At 45.9% G+C, this 24,232-nt stretch overlaps 13 non-coding genes and 3 pseudogenes across 13 annotated transcripts; all 16 read right to left on the bottom strand.

Annotated features, from left to right (window-relative positions):
- Window positions 1-13,259: 13,259 nt before the first annotated feature.
- TRNAS-ACU (transfer RNA serine (anticodon ACU)) lies at window positions 13,260-13,333 on the bottom strand. Its single transcript has one exon. It is a non-coding gene; the product is annotated as a tRNA-Ser (tRNA).
- Window positions 13,334-15,085: 1,752 nt separating this feature from the next.
- On the bottom strand, window positions 15,086-15,249 carry LOC135021257 (U1 spliceosomal RNA). Its single transcript, XR_010218533.1, has one exon. It is a non-coding gene; the product is annotated as a U1 spliceosomal RNA (small nuclear RNA).
- Window positions 15,250-16,235: 986 nt separating this feature from the next.
- LOC135021262 (U1 spliceosomal RNA) lies at window positions 16,236-16,399 on the bottom strand. The gene has a single exon (XR_010218538.1). It is a non-coding gene; the product is annotated as a U1 spliceosomal RNA (small nuclear RNA).
- A 671-nt stretch (window positions 16,400-17,070) lies between these two features.
- On the bottom strand, window positions 17,071-17,233 carry LOC135021203 (U1 spliceosomal RNA). The gene has a single exon (XR_010218498.1). It is a non-coding gene; the product is annotated as a U1 spliceosomal RNA (small nuclear RNA).
- A 152-nt stretch (window positions 17,234-17,385) lies between these two features.
- LOC135021194 (U1 spliceosomal RNA) lies at window positions 17,386-17,549 on the bottom strand. The gene has a single exon (XR_010218488.1). It is a non-coding gene; the product is annotated as a U1 spliceosomal RNA (small nuclear RNA).
- Window positions 17,550-18,244: 695 nt separating this feature from the next.
- On the bottom strand, window positions 18,245-18,386 carry LOC135021217 (U1 spliceosomal RNA; annotated as a pseudogene).
- Window positions 18,387-18,538: 152 nt separating this feature from the next.
- LOC135021177 (U1 spliceosomal RNA) lies at window positions 18,539-18,702 on the bottom strand. The gene has a single exon (XR_010218472.1). It is a non-coding gene; the product is annotated as a U1 spliceosomal RNA (small nuclear RNA).
- Window positions 18,703-19,394: 692 nt separating this feature from the next.
- Window positions 19,395-19,536, bottom strand: LOC135021233 (U1 spliceosomal RNA; annotated as a pseudogene).
- Window positions 19,537-19,688: 152 nt separating this feature from the next.
- On the bottom strand, window positions 19,689-19,852 carry LOC135021173 (U1 spliceosomal RNA). Its single transcript, XR_010218468.1, has one exon. It is a non-coding gene; the product is annotated as a U1 spliceosomal RNA (small nuclear RNA).
- A 671-nt stretch (window positions 19,853-20,523) lies between these two features.
- On the bottom strand, window positions 20,524-20,686 carry LOC135021215 (U1 spliceosomal RNA). Its single transcript, XR_010218506.1, has one exon. It is a non-coding gene; the product is annotated as a U1 spliceosomal RNA (small nuclear RNA).
- Window positions 20,687-20,838: 152 nt separating this feature from the next.
- On the bottom strand, window positions 20,839-21,002 carry LOC135021176 (U1 spliceosomal RNA). The gene has a single exon (XR_010218471.1). It is a non-coding gene; the product is annotated as a U1 spliceosomal RNA (small nuclear RNA).
- A 673-nt stretch (window positions 21,003-21,675) lies between these two features.
- Window positions 21,676-21,838, bottom strand: LOC135021200 (U1 spliceosomal RNA). The gene has a single exon (XR_010218495.1). It is a non-coding gene; the product is annotated as a U1 spliceosomal RNA (small nuclear RNA).
- A 152-nt stretch (window positions 21,839-21,990) lies between these two features.
- Window positions 21,991-22,154, bottom strand: LOC135021174 (U1 spliceosomal RNA). The gene has a single exon (XR_010218469.1). It is a non-coding gene; the product is annotated as a U1 spliceosomal RNA (small nuclear RNA).
- A 696-nt stretch (window positions 22,155-22,850) lies between these two features.
- On the bottom strand, window positions 22,851-22,992 carry LOC135021235 (U1 spliceosomal RNA; annotated as a pseudogene).
- A 152-nt stretch (window positions 22,993-23,144) lies between these two features.
- Window positions 23,145-23,308, bottom strand: LOC135021265 (U1 spliceosomal RNA). The gene has a single exon (XR_010218541.1). It is a non-coding gene; the product is annotated as a U1 spliceosomal RNA (small nuclear RNA).
- A 671-nt stretch (window positions 23,309-23,979) lies between these two features.
- LOC135021231 (U1 spliceosomal RNA) lies at window positions 23,980-24,142 on the bottom strand. The gene has a single exon (XR_010218515.1). It is a non-coding gene; the product is annotated as a U1 spliceosomal RNA (small nuclear RNA).
- Between the last annotated feature and the right edge of the window lie 90 nt (window positions 24,143-24,232).

Here is a 24,232-nt window from a genome sequence, read left to right as displayed (position 1 = left end):
TATTGTACTTTAAGTAAAAATAAAAGAGACAAAATATCAATCCCAGTTTTGGATTACTTTAATTAACAAAAAAAAATGCATATAGCAGAGGATAGTTTCAATCTGCCTACCTCTGGGTTATGGGCCCAGCATGCTTCCATTGCAGTACTCTGCTGCACATGTAAGTGCAAGAGATCCTGAAGACATACATAAACATGTACATACGTGTATTTGTGTATACATGTATATACATGAGTGTGTGTGCATATATATATATATATACAGCCAGTTCCCAGGAACAAAAGTCCTCCCCCGCTTCCGCTAAGTCCACAGCATGACGCTGGGGCTCCACTGGTGGAGCCAGGTGCGGTGGGGGCCCATCTCAAGTGCTTCAGCAATCAGTGGGCTTGCTCACAGGTGGATCCCTGGATTCTACAAGTAGTGTCTCAGGGATTCAAGCTGGAATTCGAGACGTCTCCCCCTCGCCGTTTCCTAAAATCTGCCTTGCCAACATCTCCCTTGGACAGGGAGGCTGTGATAGAGGCAAATTCACAAGCTGTATTTGCAGCAGGTGATAGTCAAGGTACCCCTCCTTCAACAAGGAAGGGGTTACTATTCCACAATGTTTGTGGTACCGAAACCGGACGGTTCGGTGAGACCCATTTTAAATTTTAAATCTTTGAACACGTATATAAAACGGTTCAAGTTCAAGATGGAATCGCTCAGGGCGGTTATCTCAAGCCTGGAGGAAGGGGATTACATGGTATCACTGGACATCAAGGATGCTTACCTGCATGTCCCCATTTACTCTCCTCACCAGGAGTACCTCAGATTTGTGGTACAGGACTGTCATTACCAATTCCAGACGCTGCCGTTTGGTCTGTCCACGGCACTGAGGGTGTTTACCAAGGTAATGGCCGAGATGATGATACTCCTGCGAAAAAAGGGAGTTATAATTATCCCGTACTTGGACGATCTCCTGATAAAGGCGAGGTCCAAGGAACAGTTGTTGATCGGAGTAGCACTTGCTCGGCAGGTGCTACAACAGCACGGCTGGATCCTGAATATTCCAAAGTCGCAGCTGGTTCCTGCAACACGTCTATTGTTCCTGGGGATGGTTCTGGACACAGAACAGAAAAGGGTGTTTCTCCCGGAGGAGAAGGACAAGGAGTTGTCATCGCTAGTCAGAGACCTCCTAAGACCAAAACAGGTGTCGGTGCACCACTGCACGCGAGTCCTGGGAAAGATGGTAGCTTCTTACGAAGCAATTCCGTTCGGAAGGTTCCATGCACGGATCTTTCAGTGGGATCTGTTGGACAAGTGGTCCGGATCGCATCTTCAGATGCATCAGAGGATAACCCTGTCTGCAAGGACCAGGGTGTCTGTACTGTGGTGGCTGCAGAGTGCTCATCTTCTGGAGGGCCACAGATTCGGCATACAGGACTGGGTCCTGGTAACCACGGACGCCAGCCTTCGAGGCTGGGGAGCAGTCACACAGGGAAGAAATTTCCAGGGACTATGGTCAAGCCAGGAAATGTCCCTACACATAAATATTCTGGAACTAAGAGCTATTTACAATGCCCTAAGTCAGGCAAGACTCCTGCTTCAAAGTCAGCCAGTACTGATTCAGTCAGACAACATCACGGCGGTCGCCCATGTAAACCGACAAGGCGGCACGAGAAGCAGGATGGCGATGGCAGAAGCCACGAAGATTCTCCGATGGGCGGAAAATCACGTGTTAGCACTGTCGGCAGTGTTTATTCCGGGAGTGGACAACTGGGAAGCAGACTTCCTCAGTAGATACGACCTCCACCCGGGAGAGTGGGGACTTCATCCAGAAGTCTTCCGGCTGATTACAAACCGATGGGAATGGCCACAGGTGGACATGATGGCGTCCCGCCTCAACAAAAAGCTAGAAAACTATTGTGCCAGGTCAAGGGACCCTCAGGCGATAGCGTTGGACGCTCTAGTGACACCGTGGGTGTACCGGTCGGTTTATGTGTTTCCTCCTCTTCCTCTCATACCAAGGGTGCTGAGGATAATAAGAAGGAGAAGAGTAAGAACTATACTCATTATTCCGGATTGGCCAAGAAGAGCTTGGTACCCAGAACTTCAAGAAATGATCTCGGAGGACCCATGGCCTCTACCGCTCAGACAAGACCTGCTGCAGCAGGGGCCTTGTCTGTTCCAAGACTTACCGTGGCTGCATTTGACGGCATGGCTGTTGAACACCGGATCCTGAAGGAAAAGGGCATTCCGGAGGAAGTCATTCCTACGCTGATCAAAGCCAGGAAGGACGTGACCGCAAAACATTATCACCACATATGGCGAAAATATGTTGCTTGGTGTGAGGACAGGAAGGCCCCAACGAAGGAATTTCAACTGGGTCGATTCCTGCACTTCCTACAGTCAGGGGTGAATATGGGCCTCAAATTGGGGTCCATTAAGGTCCAGATTTCGGCTCTGTCGATTTTCTTCCAAAAAGAACTGGCTTCCCTGCCGGAAGTTCAGACTTTTGTTAAAGGAGTGCTGCATATTCAGCCTCCTTTTGTGCCTCCAGTGGCACCTTGGGATCTCAACGTGGTGTTGGATTTCCTTAAATCACATTGGTTTGAGCCACTTAAAACCGTGGAGTTAAAATATCTCACGTCGAAAGTGGTCATGCTATTGGCCCTGGCTTCGGCCAGGCGTGTGTCAGAGTTGGCGGCTTTGTCATGTAAAAGCCCTTATGTGATTTTCCATATGGATAGGGCGGAATTAAGGACTCATCCCCAATTTCTGCCTAAGGTGGTTTCAGCGTTTCATTTGAACCAACCTATTGTGGTGCCTGCGGCTACTCGGAACTTGGAGGATTCCAAGTTGCTGGATGTAGTCAGGGCCCTGAAAATTTATGTTTCCAGAATGGCTGGAGTCAGGAAAACTGACTCGCTGTTTATCCTCTACGCACCAAACAAGATGGGTGCTCCTGCTTCAAAGCAGACTATTGCTCGCTGGATATGTAGCACAATTCAGCTTGCACATTCTGCGGCGGGACTGCCGCATTCTAGATCAGTAAAAGCCCATTCCACGAGGAAGGTGGGCTCTTCTTGGGCGGCTGCCCGAGGGGTCTCTGCTTTACAACTTTGCCGAGCTGCTACTTGGTCGGGGTCAAACACATTTGCAAGATTTTACAAGTTTGACACCCTGGCTGAGGAGGACCTGGAGTTCGCTCATTCGGTGCTGCAGAGTCATCCGCACTCTCCCTTTGATATAATCCCCATGGTCCTTACGGAGTCCCTTGAGGAGGGGTCAAGGAACCCCTAAAGCCAGGTTTCTGAGGAAATTCCCGAAAAAATGCCCTCTTGAGCCTCGGGGCATGAAGATCCTTATCCAGGACCCAAGACCTTTCCTCCGGACCATAGCCTTTCCAGTGAACCAGAAAATACAGCCGATCCCGGGACAATTTGGAATCGAGAACCTTCTCTACCAAGAACTCCTGTTGTCCCTGTACATCCACTGGAGATCTACCCTGAGAGATCTTCCGAGGAAATCTACTGGAAGAAACGTATTGTTTCAACAGGGAACAATGAAACGTATTTCCAATCCTGAGAGATCTTGGTAAACGTAACCGAAAGGCAACTGGGTTGACTCTTTTAATAATAAGAAATGGCCCAATAAATTTGGGTCCCAGTCTAGCTGAGGATTGTCGAAGCCTGATGTTGCGAGTCGACAACCACACCCTATCTCCCACCTTAAAAGTGCAAGGACGTCGGAGCCTGTCAGAAAATTTCTTCTCTCGAAAGGCCGCTTTTCTGAGAGCAAGGTGCACCTTTTTCCAAATGGCTCTGAGATGGGAGGTTAAGGTAAGCGAGGAGACTGAGGAATGATGAAAAAAAGAATTAGCTCTGGGGTGAAAACCAAAAACTGAAAAGAATGGAGACTCTTTAGTGGAGGAATGACAAGAATTATTGTAAGCAAATTCAGCCAACGGAAGAAACTCGGACCAATCATTCTGGAGTTTGGCTGAATACAAGCGCAAATATTGTTTCAATGATTGGTTAACTCGTTCGGTTTGCCCGTTGGATTGTGGGTGGTAACCGGATGTTAACGACAATTTCATCTTCAATGAGGCACAAAAACATTTCCAGAATTGTGCGATGAATTGTGGACCCCGATCAGAAACAATATCAGTAGGCAACCCATGAAGCCTGAATACATGGCGGAGAAACAAAACTGCCAACCCTTGGGCAGAAGGCAATCGGGGAAGAGCAATAAAATGAGCCATTTTACTAAAACGGTCCACTACCACCCATATGACTCGGAATCCGGCTGAAAGGGGAAGGTCAACCACAAAATCCATGGAAATATGAGACCACGGCCTGAGAGGAACATTTAAGGGCATAAGTTGCCCGATGGGCAAGGAACGGGGAACCTTATGCTGTGCACAAACCTGACATGAATAAACAAATTCCTTGACGTCTTTAGAAAGACCAGGCCACCATACTGAGCGAGAGACTAACTCCAATGTCTTAGAGACTCCTGGATGCCCTGAAACTTTGTTATCATGGAATTCCGTTAAAACAGTAACTCTCAAAAACTCAGGGACGTAAAGACGACCAGCAGGAGTAATTCTAGGAGCTTGGTGTTGAAGCTGTTTTAACTGGGTAAATAAATCTTGTGTGAGGCCCGCCCAGATGACCGAAGATGGAAGTATGGGGGTAACAGGATTGTTATTGTGAACCGGAAGAAAGCTATGTGACAGGGCATCAGCCTTAGTATTCTTGGAACCAGGCCTGAAAGTGATTATAAATTTGAAACGCGTAAAAAATAATGCCCAATGTGCCTGCCGGGCATTAAGCCGCTTAGCCGATTCAATGTATTGCAGGTTCTTATGGTCAGTCAATACCGAAATAGTATGTTTTGCTCCCTCCAGCCAATGCCTCCACTCCTCGAAAGCCCATTTTACCGCCAGAAACTCCCGATTACCAACGTCATAGTTGGATTCAGCGGAGGAGAATTTCCTGGACATAAAGGCACAAGGATGTAACTCCAGAGACTCCGGATCCTTTTGAGAAAGGATAGCCCCCACTCCAACCTCCGAGGCATCAACCTCCACCACAAAGGGCAATTCCGGATTAGGATGTCTAAGGACTGGAGCCGAGACAAAGGCTTGTTTCAAGGCCCGGAAGGACAACTCAGCTTCACGCGACCAGTTGGTAGGATCCGCTCCTTTCTTTGTCAGAGCTACAATGGGAGCAACCAGGTCAGAAAAAGAATGAATGAACCTCCTATAATAATTCGCAAACCCTAAAAAACGCTTAATAGCTTTTAAATTGGTGGGTTGCGCCCAACTAAGGATGGCCTGGAGTTTCTTTGGTTCCATGGAAAATCCCTGAGGGGAAATTATGTACCCTAAAAAAGATACTTCCGTGACATGAAACTCAAACTTCTCCAGCTTGGCATATAAATGATTCTCACATAACTTTTGAAGAACCAGACGCACCTGGGTAACATGTTGTTCCATTGATTTAGAAAAAATCAGGATGTCGTCTAAGTAAACGACCACAAATTTCCCTAGGAAGTCACGGAGCACATCGTTAATGAGGTCTTGAAAAACTGCCGGAGCATTGGACAGGCCGAACGGCATCACCAGGTATTCGTAGTGACCCGACTGAGTACTGAAGGCCGTTTTCCACTCATCTCCAGATTTAATTCGGATGAGGTTGTACGCTCCTCTAAGGTCAATTTTAGAAAAAATCACAGCAGAACGTAACTGATCAAAGAGTACAGAAATCAACGGCAAAGGATAGGTGTTTTTAACTGAGATCTTATTCAGGGCTCTAAAATCAATGCAAGGTCTAAGCGAGCCATCCTTTTTCTCCACAAAGAAGAAGCCTGCACTTAAAGGAGATTTTGATGGTCTAATAAATCCTTTCTCAAGGCTCTCCTTTACATAATCATTCATAGCCGCAGTTTCTGGCCCGGATAATGCATATAATCTTCCCTTTGGCAATGCGGCACCAGGAATTAACTCAATAGCACAATCATAAGGCCGATGGGGAGGCAGAATGTCCGCATTGCCTTTGGAGAAAACATCAGCAAACTCCTGGTATTCCACCGGAATGAGTTCTGGAATGATAGCTGCTACTCTGACTGGAAACGTGATACATTCCTTATCACAAAAAGTACCCCAATGTGAAATCTCCCCCGACCGCCAATCAATGGTGGGATTATGAAAGGCCAGCCAAGGGTGACCCAGAACAACTGGAACTGCTGGGCAATGTGTAAGAAAGAACTCGATTTTCTCGGAATGTAGAGCTCCTACTGTAAGTAGTACAGGGGGTGTACGGAGAGAAATAATCCCATTAGACAGCGGACTCCCATCTAAGCCATGCATGGTGACACACCTACCCAAAGGTAACTGAGGAATGCCTAAGGCCTTAGCCCAAGTTAAATCCATAAAGTTTCCTGCAGCTCCACTGTCGACAAAAGCCGACACCGAAGAACTGAGGCTGCCAAAGGAAACTTTAACTGGGACTAAAAGGGAGTTATTCGAGGAGATAAGCTGCAGACCTAGGTGAACCCCCTCACAATTCACCTGGTCAAAGCGTTTCCCGACTTGTTCGGACAATTACGAGCAAAATGTCCCTTACCCCCACAGTACAGACAAAGACCAGAATTTTGCCTTCTGGCTCTTTCTTCAGGAGACAGCCGGGAGAGATCCATCTGCATGGTCTCCTCTACGTCTTCAGGAATGGAATATACACACGGACTTGACCTTACAGGTGCTCCTTTTTCAGCCCTCCGCTCTCTGAGACGACGATCAATCTTAATAGAAAGCTCCATGAGTTTATCGAGAGTCTCAGGAGCGGGGTACTGAAGGAGACTGTCTTTTATAGACTCTGATAAGCCGAGGCGAAACTGACTGCGCAGGGCTGGGTCATTCCAGCCACAGTCGTTCGACCAACGGCGAAACTCTGTACAATAAACCTCTGCAGGATTTCTACCCTGTCTGAGAGCGCGCAACTGACTTTCAGCGGACGCCTCTCTATCAGGGTCATCATACAAGAGCCCTAAAGACTCAAAAAAAGCGTCAACTGACAACAATGCCGGATCCTCTGCTCTTAAACCAAATGCCCAGGTCTGAGGATCCCCCTGGAGCAAAGAAATAATAAACCCGACCCGCTGAGATTCAGTACCCGAGGAAGACGGTCTTAAACGAAAATAAAGTTTACAGGATTCTTTAAAATTAAAAAACTCTTTTCTATCACCAGAAAAACGGTCAGGCAAATGCATCTTTGGTTCAGGGACTACCCTTGGGGAAGCTCGCAAAAGATCTTCCTGCGACTTCACCCGAAGAGAAAGATCCTGAACCATCTGAGTAAGTTCTTGAATCTGGCTGACTAAGAGCTGACCAGGATCTGGCCCTAAACCTGTTGGATTCATGAGGCCGATAAACTCTCACAAAACTGAATGAGAAAAAATTAAACCCCGTTTAATTTTAAGTTTTGGTATGGCCGGTAATAATGTTATGATTCCAGCACTCTGGTCAGAGAAGATCTTATGGCAAGGACTGGAGCACTGGAACGGAATGCTGGGGAAGGGAGCAGGACAGGAAAATAGCCCCTGGCGCCCTAACTCTGTTGTCTCACCCGTGTTGTCAGAAATCCCCTGCGAGACTATGGTTTCTTGAGCCCTTGGCAGCCGCGTTTGAAGGGCGGATTATGTCTGCCCAACTTCGATGCCCCCCGGTCTTAATGAGAGACAAAGGGAAACCCGAGACAGGGTGATAACAAGAGGCCCTCTAACTAAACAACCAGGCCCGGGGCTAAGCAAACTCAAAACTATAATATGTGCGGAGAAACCGCCAGGAAAAAGGACAACCAAAATATCCACTTGTCCAATTCTCCTAACCGGCACCGCCAAGTACCAGAGAGGACTTGTGGAAGCGGAACCCTCCGCAAATGCTCCAAACACAAAATATAAAAGGTAAAGCGGCTGAGCCGCAACACACGGCAGAGCCGCAACTCACGAACACCACTGGATATAAAACGGTGATCAGTCAGGACTCCAGGGAACCAAACGACCTCTTGGGATGAGATGACAACTCCCGAATACCGGACTTCTGCGGACTGGAATGACCGGATACAGCAGGACTGGAAACAGACTCTCAGCAAACAAAGGCAGCATGCAGGAAGCTATTACCGGCGTCTGTGAGAAGCCCTGGGAGTGTATTTAACAAGGAGTCCTCCAATCAGCTGCTAAAGGCTGATTAGAATAAATGCCGTGCAGCTGCCTTGCTGCACGGCCAGAGAGCAGGTGAATATCTTAATTTCCTAAAGCCTAGCAACGGGGAACGCGGTCCGCCAGTGGCGTCCCCGTTGCTAGGGTCTGTGCGGCTCAGCGCGCCCGTCGTCTAGCGTTGCTAGGGAGCCGGTGGCTGTACGTGCACGGCGTCTCTAGTTGCTAGGCGCCGGGCCGCGCAGACCATCAAGCGGACCCCGGCGCCTAACAGTATGACTCCCAAAAACAACAACCGCGTCATTGGGACCAACTGCGATTTTGGCAAGTTTAGGAGCCAACCATGTTGTTGAAGAACTGTCAGGGAGAGTGCAATGTTTTGCACCAACTGGTCCCTGGATCTCGCCTTTATCAGGAGATCATCCAAGTACGGGATAATTGTGACTCCTTGCTTGCGAAGGAGAACCATAATTTCCGCCATCACCCTGGTGAAAATCCTCGGAGCCGTGGACAGACCAAACGGCAATGTCTGAAATTGGTAATGACAATCCTGAATTGCAAACCTTAGGTAGCTTGAGGCAGTGGATAAATGGGAACATGTAAGTAGGCATCCTTTATGTCTACCAAAACCATGAAATCTCCGTCCTCCGGACTGGAGATCACTGCCCTGAGAAATTCCATCTTGAAATTGAATTTCTTTAGGAAGAAATTGAGGGATTTCAGATTTAAGATTGGTCTGACTGAGCCGTCCGGCTTCGGGACCACGAAGAGGCTTGAATAAAAACCTTCTCCCTGCTGACTAAGGCCAATTTGAACAATCCGTGAGGGGGAACGTCTTGAAACCCCAGTTTGTACCCTTGGGACACTATTTGTAAAACCCACGAGTCCAGGTCCGAATGAATCCAGAACTGACTGAAGAGTTTTAGACGTGCCCCCACTGGTGTGGGCTCCTGCAAGAAAGCCCCAGTGTCATGCAGTGGATTTGGCAGAAGCAGAGGACAATCTCTGGTCCTGCGATCTTGAAGAGGCTACAGACCTCTTCCTTTTCCTTCCTCTACCTGCAAAGAAAGGGGAATCTTAACTTCTTGCATATCTATTGGGCCAAAATGACTGCGGTAGATAATGATGCGTCTTCATCCGTTGAGAGGGAACATAGGGCAAGAAGGTTGACTTACCATTGAAATGAGGATGCATCTTGCTGCCTTTCCAATGAAGCAAGTTTAATTTAGTAATAGGTGAAAAACCATCCTTACAAAGGTGTTAATCAGAGACTTGGATTTGTGGACACTTTTCAGAGAACAAATTTGTTAGCATAAAAATAAAGCCAGAAAATGAAGAGCTGTTTAATCACTCAATTGGATTTTTCTGCCAGCATATTTTTTTTCTCTGCAACCCACTGCTAAATTGTGCTTCCTAGCTGTTTTTATAAAATCACTGAATCAAATCTAACTCTGATTACATCAGAGAAGGCCAGGTACCCTACACCATAACAGGGGGTTTGAAATTTTGACTTGTCTACTTAAAGATCACCAAAATCTGATAACAAGGTCAATTAGGTCCCTGGGTGGGATTGAACCACCAACCTTATGGTTAATAGCCGTACATACTAACTGATTGCGCCACAGAGACACTTTGCAAAAGTCCATACTGACAAAGGCTAATAAGCATTCATCTAAAATGTTTCCTAGAAAAACTTTAAAAAGTCAATAATCTGGAGAGTTTTTGTAAGATGTTTCTTCCATCAACCAACGAAGAAACACATTGGTACTTTCCCATGATGAGTGAGTGCTTCAGGATCTCTTGCACTTACATGTGCAGCAGAGTACTGCAATGGAAGCATGCTGGGCCCATAACCCAGAGGTATGCAGATTGAAACTATCCTCTGCTATATGCATTTTTTTTTTGTTAATTAAAGTAATCCAAAACTGGGATTGATATTTTGTCTCTTTTATTTTTACTTAAAGTACAATAACTTTTACCATTTTAATTTGTTTTAATAGTATATTGACAGTATTGTTTTCTTTCAAAAATCCACTTCATTTTCTTTACCCTATTATTAAAATGGTAATTGACAAAAACAAACTACATTGTCACCAGAAGAGCAATACAAAATATACAAGTGATATATTAAAATCATCTTTCCAGCTTGAATTTCAATGATGCATTGGGGCAACGATTTTGTGAGAAACATCTTCACCCTTAAATATTTTCTTAATTCCTTACCTGTGTGCTAATTAGATATCACCTTGTTTTCACATTAAACAGACTTCCACATGAGAAAGCAGCAAGGATGCAGTGGCGTTAATGTTTCCTGGTGTCAACCTGTATTATTTCAGTAGACATTGAAATGAGGATGCATCTTGCTGCCTTTCCAATTAAGCAAGTTTAATTTAGTAATAGGTGAAAAACCATCCCTACAAAGGTGTTAATCAGTGACTTGGCTTTGTGGACACTTTTCAGAGAACAAATTTGTTAGCATAAAAATAAAGCCAGAAAATGAAGAGCTGTTTAATCACTCAATTGGATTTTTCTGCCAGCATTTTTCTTTTTCTCTGCAACCCACTGCTAAATTGTACTTCCTATCTGTTTTTTTATAAAATCACTTAATCAAATCTAACTCTGATTACATCAGAGAAGGCCAGGTACCCTACACCATAAGAGGGGGTTTGAAACTTTGACTTGTCTACTTAAAGATCACCAAAATCTGATAACAAGGTCAATTACGTCCCTGGGTGGGATTGAACCACCAACCTTTTGGTTAATAACCGAACACACTAACCGATTGCGCCACAGAGACACTTTGCAAAAAGCACATACTGACAAAGGCTAATAAGCATTCATCTAGAACGTTTCCTAGAAAAACTTTAAAAAGTCAATAATCTGGAGAGTTTTTGTAAGATGTTTCTTAAATCAACCAACGAAGAAACATATTGGTACTTTCCCATGATGAGTGAGTGCTTCAGGATCTCTTGCACTTACATGTGCAGCAGAGTACAGCAATGGAAGCATGCTGGGCCTATAACCCAGAGGTAGGCAGATTGAAACTATCCTCTGCTATATGCATTTTTTTTGTTAATTAAAGTAATCCAAAACTGGGATTGATATTTTAGCTCTTTTATTTTTACTTAAAGTACAATAACTTTTACCATTTTAATTTGTTTTAATAGTATATTGACAGTATTGTTTTCTTTCAAAAACCCACTTAATTTTCTTTACCCTATTATTAAAATGGTAATTGACAAAAACAAACTACATTGTCACCAGAAGAGCAATACAAAATGTACAAGTGATATATTAAAATCATCTTTCCAGCTTGAATTTCAATGATGCATTGGGGCAACGATTTTGTGAGAAACATCTTCACCCTTAAATATTTTCTTAATTCCTTACCTGTGTGCTAATTAGATATCACCTTGTTTTCACATTAAACAGACTTCCACATGAGAAAGCAGCAAGGATGCAGTGGCGTTAATGTTTCCTGGTGTCAACCTGTATTATTTCAGTAGACATTGAAATGAGGATGCATCTTGCTGCCTTTCCAATGAAGCAAGTTTAATTTAGTAATAGGTGAAAAACCATCCCTACAAAGGTGTTAATCAGAGACTTGGCTTTGTGGACACTTTTCAGAGAACAAATTTGTTAGCATAAAAATAAAGCCAGAAAATGAAGAGCTGTTTAATCACTCAATAGGATTTTTCTGCCAGCATTTTTCTTTTTCTCTGCAACCCACTGCTAAATTGTACTTCCTATCTGTTTTTTTTATAAAATCACGTAATCAAATCTAACTCTGATTACATCAGAGAAGGCCAGGTACCCTACACCATAAGAGGGGGTTTGAAATTTTGACTTGTCTACTTAAAGATCACCAAAATCTGATAACAAGGTCAATTACGTCCCTGGGTGGGATTGAACCACCAACCTTTTGGTTAATAGCCGAACACACTAACCAATTGCGCCACAGAGACACTTTGCAAAAAGTACGTACTGACAAAGGCTAATAAGCATTCATCTAAAACGTTTCCTAGAAAAACTTTAAAAAGTCAATAATCTGGAGAGTTTTTGTAAGAATTTTCTTAAATCAACCAACGAAGAAACACATTGGTACTTTCCCATGATGAGTGAGTGCTTCAGGATCTCTTGCACTTACATGTGCAGCAGAGTACTGCAATGGAAGCATGCTGGGCCCATAACCCAGAGGTAGGCAGATTGAAACTATCCTCTGCTATATGCATTTTTTTTTGTTAATTAAAGTAATCCAAAACTGGGATTGATATTTTAGCTCTTTTATTTTTACTTAAAGTACAATAACTTTTACCATTTTAATTTGTTTTAATAGTATATTGACAGTATTGTTTTCTTTCAAAAATCCACTTAATTTTCTTTACCCTATTATTAAAATGGTAATTGACAAAAACAAACTACATTGTCACCAGAAGAGCAATACAAAATGTACAAGTGATATATTAAAATCATCTTTCCAGCTTGAATTTCAATGATGCATTGGGGCAACGATTTTGTGAGAAACATCTTCACCCTTAAATAAAGATTTTCTTAATTCCTTACCTGTGTGCTAATTAGATATCACCTTGTTTTCACATTAAACAGACTTCCACATGAGAAAGCAGCAAGGATGCAGTGGCGTTAATGTTTCCTGGTGTCAACCCGTATTATTTCAGTAGACATTGAAATGAGGATGCATCTTGCTGCCTTTCCAATGAAGCAAGTTTAATTTAGTAATAGGTGAAAAACCATCCCTACAAAGGTGTTAATCAGAGACTTGGCTTTGTGGACACTTTTCAGAGAACAAATTTGTTAGCATAAAAATAAAGCCAGAAAATGAAGAGCTGTTTAATCACTCAATTGGATTTTTCTGCCAGCATATTTTTTTTTCTGCAACCCACTGCTAAATTGTGCTTCCTAGCTGTTTTTTATAAAATCACTTAATCAAATCTAACTCTGATTACATCAGAGAAGGCCAGGTAACCTACATCATAAGAGGAAGGTTGAAATTTTGACTTGTCTACTTAAAGATCACCAAAACCTGATAACAAGGTCAATTACGTCCCTGGGTGGGATTGAACCACCAACCTTTTGGTTAGTAGCCAAACACACTAACTGATTGCGCCACAGAGACACTTTGCAAAAGTGCTTACTGACAAAGGCTAATAAGCATTCATCTAGAACGTTTCCTAGAAAAACTTTAAAAAGTCAATAATCTGGAGAGTTTTTGTAAGATATTTCTTAGATCAACCAACGAAGAAACACCTTGGTACTTTCCCATGATGAGTGAGTGCTTCAGGATCTCTTGCACTTACATGTGCAGCAGAGTACTGCAATGGAAGCATGCTGGGCCCATAACCCAGAGGTAGGCAGATTGCAACTATCCTGTGCTATATGCATTTTTTTTTTAATTAAAGTAATCCAAAACTGGGATTGATATTTTAGCTCTTTTATTTTTGCTTAAAGTACAATAACTTTTACCATTTTAATTTGTTTTAATAGTATATTGACAGTATTGTTTTCTTTCAAAAATCCACTTAATTTTCTTTACCCTATTATTAAAATGGTAATTGACAAAAACAAACTACATTGTCACCAGAAGAGCAATACAACATGTACAAGTGATATATTAAAATCATCTTTCCAGCTTGAATTTCAATGATGCATTGGGGCAACGATTTTGTGAGAAACATCTTCACCCTTAAATATTTTCTTAATTCCTTACCTGTGTGCTAATTAGATATCACCTTGTTTTCACATTAAACAGACTTCCACATGAGAAAGCAGCAAGGATGCAGTGGCGTTAATGTTTCCTGGTGTCAACCTGTATTATTTCAGTAGACATTGAAATGAGGATGCATCTTGCTGCCTTTCCAATGAAGCAAGTTTAATTTAGTAATAGGTGAAAAACCATCCCTACAAAGGTGTTAATCAGAGACTTGGCTTTGTGGACCCTTTTCAGAGAACAAATTTGTTAGCATAAAAATAAAGCCAGAAAATGAAGAGCTGTTTAATCACTCAATTGGATTTTTCTGCCAGCATTTTTCTTTTTCTCTGCAACCCACTGCTAAATTGTACTTCCTATCTGTTTTTTTATAAAATCACTTAATCAAATCTAACTCTGATTACATCAGAGAAGGCCAGGTACCCTACACCATAAGAGGGGGTTTGAAATTTTGACTTGTCTACTTAAAGATCACCAAAATCTGATAACAAGGTCAATTACGTCCCTGCTTGGGATTGAACCACAAACCTTTTGGTTAATAGCCAAACACACTAACCGATTGCGCCACGGAGACACTTTGCAAAATGTACATACTGACAAAGGCTAATAAGCATTCATCTAGAACGTTTCCTAGAAAAACTTTCAAAAGTCAATAATCTGGAGAGTTTTTGTAAGAATTTTCTTAAATCAACCAATGAAGAAACACATTGGTACTTTCCCATGATGAGTGAGTGCTTCAGGATCTCTTGCACTTACATGTGCAGCAGAGTACTGCAATGGAAGCATGCTGGGCCTATAACCCAGAGGTAGGCAGATTGAAACTATCCTCTGCTATATGCATTTTTTTTGTTAATTAAAGTAATCCAAAACTGGGATTGATATTTTAGCTCTTTTATTTTTACTTAAAGTACAATAACTTTTACCATTTTAATTTGTTTTAATAGTATATTGACAGTATTGTTTTCTTTCAAAAATCCACTTAATAGTATCTCACCTGGCAGGTAAGTATGAGTTGGGCTAGAGCTGGGGAGGGTCGCTGCTCGGGCACCCCCCTGTCAAGTGAAGGAGATCCAACTGAGGCAGCACAAAGGAACTCTTGAAAGAAGAACAAGGCTAGAGGAAGATCTGAGACAAAGAAATCTGACTTTTACCAGAGCTGACCAGAGGAAAGCACAAACACAGTCCCCCACTACCACAAATAATGCAGTCGAGTTTCCCACATTTGGGGAAATCACAGGGGTCAGCATACCCAGAATGCAATGAATGAACCTCACCCTGGGAGAACAATCTTCATGACCATGGTATCTCCTGTGCAAAATAAGTATGATTTGAGATAGGGCTGGGGAGGGCCGCTGCTCAGGCACATCTCTGTCAAGTAAAGGAGATTCAACTGAGGCAGCACAAGGGAACTCTCATCTGGGGACAACAACTGCAGGGAAAACACATATTTTCAGATGAACATGGGAGGGCAGAAGGCTGCCTAATACTGAAGCACCCCCAAACAACAAACCAAATGCAACAACTAGTGCAAGCATTCCTGGGGGAAGGTCTGCAGAAGACGGATTTGCATACGGTGATGTCATCCAAGCAGTGGGCCAAAGTTGGCTGGAACCCCCGTCTGCATATGAAAAGAGAAAAGGGGTATGCAGGGCATGGCGGCCTTTTGCGGCGCTTGGATGACCCCTAGTTCGCATTAAACACCCCCACCCTCCTTCAGTGTGGGGCTCATGTTGGCTATGCCCCAGCCCCTGAAGCATTCAAGCTGATTTCTTGCAGCAGCTGGGCACTGTAACAGCTCCAGAGCTGCTCTGTAAGGCAAGTAAAAGGGTGTGGGCCCTGCAGCACTACCTGTAGTTCGCATTGTGCGTTGCAAGGCACAAAGTAAGCATACGGGAGAAGTCAGGATAGTGCGCAAGGGCATAGAAGGGAGCGGCTCAAGAAAAGAGAAGTGGAAACAGACAGCAAACTAGGCTGGAGAGAGACCTGAGACAAAGAGATCTCAATTATACGAGAGCCGACCAGGGGAAACACAAATTATGCAGTCAACTTTCAGACATTTGGGGAAATCACAGTAGCAGCACACCGAGAGTGCAATGGGTGAGCCTTGCCCTGGGAGAAGCAACTTCATGATCATAGTATCTCACCTGGCATTTAAGTAGGAGTTGGGCTAGAGCTGGGGAGGGTCGCTGCTCGGGCACCCCCCTGTCAAGTGAAGGAGATCCAACTGAGGCAGCACAAGGGAACTCTCGAAAGAAGAACAAGGCTAGAGGAAAATCTGAGACAAAGAAATCTGACTTTTACCAGAGCTGACCAGAGGAAAGCACAAACACAGTCCCCCACTACCACAAATAATGCAGTCGAGTTTCCCTCATTTGGGGAAATCACAGGGGTCAGCATACCCAGAATGCAATGAATGAACCTCACCCTGGGAGAACAATCTTCATGACCATGGTATCTCCTATGCAAAATAAGTATGATTTGGGATAGGGCTGGGGAGGGCCGCTGCTCAGGCACATCTCTGTCAAGTAAAGAAGATTCAACTGAGGCAACACAAGGGAACTCTCATCTGGGGACAACAACTCCAGGGAGAACACATATTTTCAGATGAACATGGGAGGGCAGAAGGCTGCCTAATACTGAAGCACCCCCAAACAACAAACCAAATGCAACAACTAGTGCAAGCATTCCTGGGGGAAGGCCTGCAGCAGATGGATTTGCATATGGTGATGTCATCCAAGCAGTGTGTCAAAGTTGGCTTCAACCCTCGTCTGCATATGAAAAGAGAAAAGGGGCGTGCAGGGCATGGCGGCCTTTTGCGGCGCTTGGATGACCCCTAGTTCGCATTAAACATCTCCACCCTCCTTCGGTGTGGGGCTCATGTTGGCTATGCCCCAGCCCCTGAAGCATTCAAGCTGATTTCTTGCAGCAGCTGGGCACTGTAACAGCTCCAGAGCTGCTCTGTAAGGCGAGTAAAAGGGTGTGGGCCCTGCAGCACTACCTGTAGTTCGCATTGTGCGTTGGAAGGCACAAATTAAGCAGACAGGAGAAGTCAGGATAGTGCGCAAGGGCATAGAAGGGAGCGGCTCAAGAAAAGAGAAGTGGAAACAGACAGCAAACTAGTCTGGAGAGAGACCTGAGACAAAGAGATCTGAATTATACGAGAGCCGACCAGGGGAAACACAAATTATGCAGTCAAGTTTCCCACATTTGGGGAAATCGCAGGAGCAGCACACCCAGAGTGCAATGGGTGAGCCTTGCCCTGGGAGAAGCACCTTCCTGATCATAGTATCTCACCTGGCAGGTAAGTAGGAGATGGGCTACAGCTGGGGAGGGTTGCTGCTCGGGCACCCCCCTGTCAAGTGAAGGAGATCCAACTGAGGCAGCACAAGGGAACTCTCGAATGAAGAACAAGGCTAGAGGAAGATCTGAGACAAAGAAATCTGACTTTTACCAGAGCTGACCAGAGGAAAGAACAAACACAGCCCCCCACTACCACAAATAATGCAGTCGAGTTTCCCACATTTGGGGAAATCACAGGGGTCAGCATTCCCAGAATGCAATGAATGAACCTCACCCTGGGAGAGCAATCTTCATGACCATGGTATCTCCTATGCAAAATAAGTATGTTTTTGGATAGGGCTGGGGAGGGCCGCTGCTCAGGCACATCTCAGTCAAGTAAAGGAGATTCAATTGAGGCAGCACAAGGGAACTCTCATCTGGGGACAACAACTGCAGGGAGAACACATATTTTCAGATGAACATGGGAGGGCAGAAGGCTGCCTAATACTGAAGCACCCCCAAACAACAAACCAAAAGCAACAACTAGTAGAAGCATTCCTGGGGGAAGGTCTGCAGAAGACGGATTTGCATACGGTGATGTCATCCAAGCAGTGGGCCAAAATTGGCTGGAACCCTCATCTGCATATGAAAAGAGAAAAGGGGTATGCAGGGCATGGCGGCCTTTTGCGGCGCTTGGATGATCCCTAGTTCGCATTAAACACCCCCACCCTCCTTCGGTGTGGGGCTCATGTTGGCCATGCCCCAGCCCCTGAAGCATTCAAGCTGATTTCTTGCAGCAGCTGGGCACTGTAACAGCTCCAGAGCTTCTCTGTAAGGCAAGTAAAAGGGTGTGGGCCCTGCAGCACTACCTGTAGTTTGCATTGTGCATTGTAAGACACAAAGTAAGCAGACGGGAGGAGAAGTCATTATAGTGCACAAGGGTATTGAAGGGAGGGGCTCAAGAAAAAAGAAGTGGAAACAGACAGCAAACTAGGCTGGAGAGAGACCTGAGACAAAGAGATCTGAATTATATGAGAGCCGACCAGGGGAAACACAAATTATGCAGTCAAGTTTTCCACATTTGGGGAAATCGTAGGGGCAGCACACCCAGAGTGCAATGGGTGAGCCTTGCCCCGGGAGAAGCACCTTCCTGATCATAGTATCTCACCTGGCAGGTAAGTAGGAGTTGGGCTAGAGCTGGGGAGGGTCGCTGCTCGGGCACCCCCCTGTCAAGTGAAGGAGATCCAACTGAGGCAGCACAAGGGAACTCTCGAAAGAAGAACAAGGCTAGAGGAATATCTGAGACAAAGAAATCTGACTTTTACCAGAGCTGACCAGAGGAAAGCACAAACACAGTCCCCCACTACCACAAATAATGCAGTCGAGTTTCCCACAATTGGGGAAATCACAGGGGTCAGCATACCCAGAATGCAATGAATGAACCTCACCCTGGGAGAACAATCTTCATGACCATGGCATCTCCTATGCAAAATAAGTATGATTTGGGATAGGGCTGGGGAGGGCCGCTGCTCAGGCACATCTCTGTCAAGTAAAGGAGATTCAACTGAGGCAGCACAAGGGAACTCTCATCTGGGGACAACAACTGCAGGGAGAACACATATTTTCAGATGAACATGGGAGGGCAGAAGGCTGCCTAATACTGAAGCACCCCCAAACAACAAACCAAATGCAACAACTAGTGCAAGCATTCCTGGGGGAATGCCTGCAGCAGATGGATTTGCATATGGTGATGTCATCCAAGCAGTGAGTCAAAGTTGGCTTCAACCCTCGTCTGCATATGAAAAGAGAAAAGGGGCATGCAGGGCATGGCGGCCTTTTGCGGCGCTTGGATGACCCCTAGTTCGCATTAAACACCTCCACCCTCCTTCGGTGTGGGGCTCATGTTGGCTATGCCCCAGCCCCTGAAGCATTCAAGCTGATTTCTTGCAGCAGCTGGGCACTGTAACAGCTCCAGAGCTGCTCTGTAAGGCAAGTAAAAGGGTGTGGGCCCTGCAGCACTACCTGTAGTTTGCATTGTGCGTTGGAAGGCACAAATTAAGCAGGCGGGAGAAGTCAGGATAGTGCGCAAGGGCATAGAAGGGAGCGGCTCAAGAAAAGAGAAGTGGAAACAGACAGCAAACTAGGCTGGAGAGAGACCTGAGACAAAGAGATCTGAATTATATGAGAGCCGACCAGGGGAAACACAAATTATGCAGTCAAGTTTCCCACATTTGGGGAAATCGCAGGAGCAGCACACCCAGAGTGAAATGGGTGAGCCTTGCCCTGGGAGAAGCACCTTCATGATCACAGTATCTCACCTAGCAGGTAAGTAGGAGTTGGGCTAGAGCTGGGGAGGGTCGCTGCTCGGGCACCCCCCTGTCAAGTGAAGGAGATACAACTGAGGCAGCACAAGGAAACTCTCGAAAGAAGAACAAGGCTAGAGGAAGATCTGAGACAAATAAATCTGACTTTTACCAGAGCTGACCAGAGGAAAGAACAAACACAGTCCCCCACTACCACAAATAATGCAGTCGAGTTTCCCACATTTGGGGAAATCATAGGGGTCAGCATACCCAGAATGCAATGAATGAACCTCACCCTGGGAGAACAATCTTCATGACCATGGTATCTCCTATGCAAAATAAGTATGATTTGGGATAGGGCTGGGGAGGGCCGCTGCTCAGGCACATCTCTGTCAAGTAAAGGAGATTCAACTGAGGCAGCACAAGGGAACTCTCATCTGGGGACAACAACTGCAGGGAGAACACATATTTTCAGATGAACATGGGAGGGCAGAAGGCTGCCTAATACTGAAGCACCCCCAAACAACAAACCAAATGCAACAACTAGTGCAAGCATTCCTGGGGGAAGGCCTGCAGCAGATGGATTTGCATATGGTGATGTCATCCAAGCAGTGGGTCAAAGTTGGCTTCAACCCTCGTCTGCATATGAAAAGAGAAAAGGGGCGTGCAGGGCATGGCGGCCTTTTGCGGCGCTTGGATGACCCCTAGTTCACATTAAACACCTCCACCCTCCTTCGGTGTGGGGCTCATGTTGGCTATGCCCCAGCCCCTGAAGCATTCAAGCTGATTTCTTGCAGAAGCTGGGCTCTGTAACAGCTCCAGAGCTGCTCTGTAAGGCAAATAAAAGGTTGTGGGACCTGCAGCACTACCTGTAGTTCGCATTGTGCGTTGCAAGGCACAAAGTAAGCAGACGGGAGAAGTCAGTATAGTGCGCAAGGGCATAAAAGGGAACGGCTCAAGAAAAGAGAAGTGGAAACAGACAGCAAACTAGGCTGGAGAGAGACCTGATGCAAAGAGATCTGAATTATACGAGAGCCGACCAGAGGAAACACAAATTATGCAGTCAAGTGTCCCACATTTTGGGAAATCACAGGAGCAGCACACCCAGAGTGCAATGGGTGAGCCTTGCCTTGGGAGAAGCACCTTCCTGATCATAGTATCTCACCTGGCAGGTAAGTAGGAGTTGGGCTAGAGCTGGGGAGGGTCGCTGCTCGGGCACCCCCCTGTCAAGTGAAGGAGATCCAACTGAGGCAGCACAAGGGAACTCTCGAAAGAAGAACAAGGCTAGAGCAAGATCTGAGACAAAGAAATCTGACTTTTACCAGAGCTGACCAGAGGAAAGCACAAACACAGTCCCCCACTACCACAAATAATGCAGTCGAGTTTCCCACAATTGGGGAAATCACAGGGGTCAGCATACCCAGAATGCAATGAATGAACCTCACCCTGGGAGAACAATCTTCATGACCATGGCATCTCCTATGCAAAATAAGTATGATTTGGGATAGGGCTGGGGAGGGCCGCTGCTCAGGCACATCTCTGTCAAGTAAAGGAGATTCAACTGAGGCAGCACAAGGGAACTCTCATCTGGGGACAACAACTGCAGGGAGAACACATATTTTCAGATGAACATGGGAGGGCAGAAGGCTGCCTAATATTGAAGCCCCCCAAACAACAAACCAAATGCAACAACTAGTACAAGCATTCCTGGGGGAAGGTCTGCAGAAGACGGATTTGCATACGGTGATGTCATCCAAGCAGTGGGCCAAAGTTGTCTGGAACCCTCATCTGCATATGAAAAGAGAAAAGGGGTATGCAGGGCATGGCGGCCTTTTGAGGCGCTTGGATGACCCCTAGTTCGCATTAAACACCCCCACCCTCCTTCGGTGTGGGGCTCATGTTGGCTATGCCCCAGCCCCTGAAGCATTCAAGCTGATTTCTTGCAGCAGCTGGGCACTGTAACAGCTCCAGAGCTGCTCTGTAAGGCAAGTAAAAGGGTGTGGGCCCTGCAGCACTACCTGTAGTTCGCATTGTGCATTGTAAGGCACAAAGTAAGCAGACGGGAGGAGAAGTCAGGATAGTGCACAAGGGTATAGAAGGGAGGGGCTCAAGAAAAAAGAAGTGGAAACAGACAGCAAACTAGGCTGGAGATAGACCTGAGACAAAGAGATCTGAATTATACGAGAGCCGACCAGAGGAAACACAAATTATGCAGTCAAGTGTCCCACATTTGGGGAAATCACAGGAGCAGCACACCCAGAGTGCAATGGGTGAGCCTTGCCCTGGGAGAAGCACCTTCCTGATCATAGTATCTCACCTGGCAGGTAAGTATGAGATGGGCTAGAGCAGAGGAGGGTCGCTGCTCGGGCACCCCCCTGTCAAGTGAAGGAGATCCAACTGAGGCAGCACAAGGGAACTCTCGAAAGAAGAACAAGGCTAGAGGAAGATCTGAGACAAAGAAATCTGACTTTTACCAGAGCTGACCAGAGGAAAGCACAAACACAGTCCTCCACTACCACAAATAATGCAGTCGAGTTTCCCACATTTGGGGAAATCATAGGGGTCAGCATACCCAGAATGCAATGAATGAACCTCACCCTGGGAGATCAATCTTCATGACCATGGTATCTCCTATGCAAAATAAGTATGATTTGGGATAGGGCTGGGGAGGGCCGCTGCTCAGGCACATCTCTGTCAAGTAAAGGAGATTCAACTGAGGCAGCACAAGGGAACTCTCATCTGAGGACAACAACTGCAGGGAGAACACATATTTTCAGATGAACATGGGAGGGCAGAAGGCTGCCTAATACTGAAGCACCCCCAAACAACAAACCAAATGCAACAACTAGTACAAGCATTCCTGGGGGAAGGTCTGCAGAAGACGGATTTGCATACGGTGATGTCATCCAAGCAGTGGGCCAAAGTTGGCTGGAACCCTCATCTACATATGAAAAGAGAAAAGGGGTATGCAGGGCATGGCGGCCTTTTGCGGCGCTTGGATGACCCCTAGTTCGCATTAAACACCCCCACCCTCCTTCGGTGTGGGGCTCATGTTGGCCATGCCCCAGCCCCTGAAGCATTCAAGCTGATTTCTTGCAGCAGCTGGGCACTGTAACAGCTCCAGAGCTGCTCTGTAAGGCAAGTAAAAAGGTGTGGGCCCTGCAGCACTACCTGTAGTTTGCATTGTGCATTGGAAGGCACAAAGTAAGCAGACGGGAGGAGAAGTCAGGATAGTGCACAAGGGTATAGAAGGGAGGGGCTCAAGAAAAAAAAAAGTGGAAACAGACAGCAAACTAGGCTGGAGAGAGACCTGAGACAAAGAGATCTGAATTATATGAGAGCCGACCAGGGGAAACACAAATTATGCAGTCAAGTTTCCCACATTTGCGGAAATCGCAGGAGCAGCACACCAAGAGTGCAATGGGTGAGCCTTGCCCTGGGAGAAGCAACTTCATGATCATAGTATCTCACCTGGCAGGTAAGTATGAGTTGGGCTAGATCTGGGGAGGGTCGCTGCTCGGGCACCCCCCTGTCAAGTGAAGGAAATCCAACTGAGGAAGCACAAGGGAACTCTTGAAAGAAGAACAAGGCTAGAGGAAGATCTGAGACAAAGAAATCTGACTTTTACCAGAGCTGACCAGAGGAAAGCACAAACACAGTCCTCCACTACCACAAATAATGCAGTTGAGTTTCCCACATTTGGGGAAATCATAGGGGTCAGCATACCCAGAATGCAATGAATGAACCTCACCCTGGGAGATCAATCTTCATGACCATGGTATCTCCTATGCAAAATAAGTATGATTTGGGATAGGGCTGGGGAGGGCCGCTGCTCAGGCACATCTCTGTCAAGTAAAGGAGATTCAACTGAGGCAGCACAAGGGAACTCTCATCTGGGGACAACAACTGCAGGGAGAACACATATTTTCAGATGAACATGGGAGGGCAGAAGGCTGCCTAATACTGAAGCACCCCCAAACAACAAACCAAATGCAACAACTAGTGCAAGCATTCCTGGGGGAAGGCCTGCAGCAGATGGATTTGCATATGGTGATGTCATCCAAGCAGTGAGTCAAAGTTGGCTTCAACCCTCGTCTGCATATGAAAAGAGAAAAGGGGCATGCAGGGCATGGCGGCCTTTTGCGGCGCTTGGATGACCCCTAGTTCGCATTAAACACCTCCACCCTCCTTCGGTGTGGGGCTCATGTTGGCTATGCCCCAGCCCCTGAAGCATTCAAGCTGATTTCTTGCAGCAGCTGGGCACTGTAACAGCTCCAGAGCTGCTCTGTAAGGCAAATAAAAGGGTGTGGGCCCTGCAGCACTACCTGTAGTTTGCATTGTGCGTTGGAAGGCACAAATTAAGCAGACGGGAGAAGTCAGGATAGTGCGCAAGGGCATAGAAGGGAGCGGCTCAAGAAAAGAGAAGTGGAAACAGACAGCAAACTAGGCTGGAGAGAGACCTGAGACAAAGAGATCTGAATTATACGAGAGCCGACCAGGGGAAACACAAATTATGCAGTCAAGTTTCCCACATTTGGAGAAATCGCAGGAGCAGCACACCCAGAGTGAAATGGGTGAGCCTTGCCCTGGGAGAAGCACCTTCATGATCATAGTATCTCACCTAGCAGGTAAGTAGGAGTTGGGCTAGAGCTGGGGAGGGTCGCTGCTCGGGCACCCCCCTGTCAAGTGAAGAAGATACAACTGAGGCAGCACAAGGAAACTCTCA

Source organism: Pseudophryne corroboree, unplaced genomic scaffold (assembly GCF_028390025.1).
Source record: "Pseudophryne corroboree isolate aPseCor3 unplaced genomic scaffold, aPseCor3.hap2 scaffold_368, whole genome shotgun sequence".
NCBI classification, from domain to species: domain Eukaryota; kingdom Metazoa; phylum Chordata; class Amphibia; order Anura; family Myobatrachidae; genus Pseudophryne; species Pseudophryne corroboree.
The sequence above is the reverse complement of the archived record's forward strand: the minus strand, read 5'-3'. Positions and strand labels throughout refer to the sequence as shown.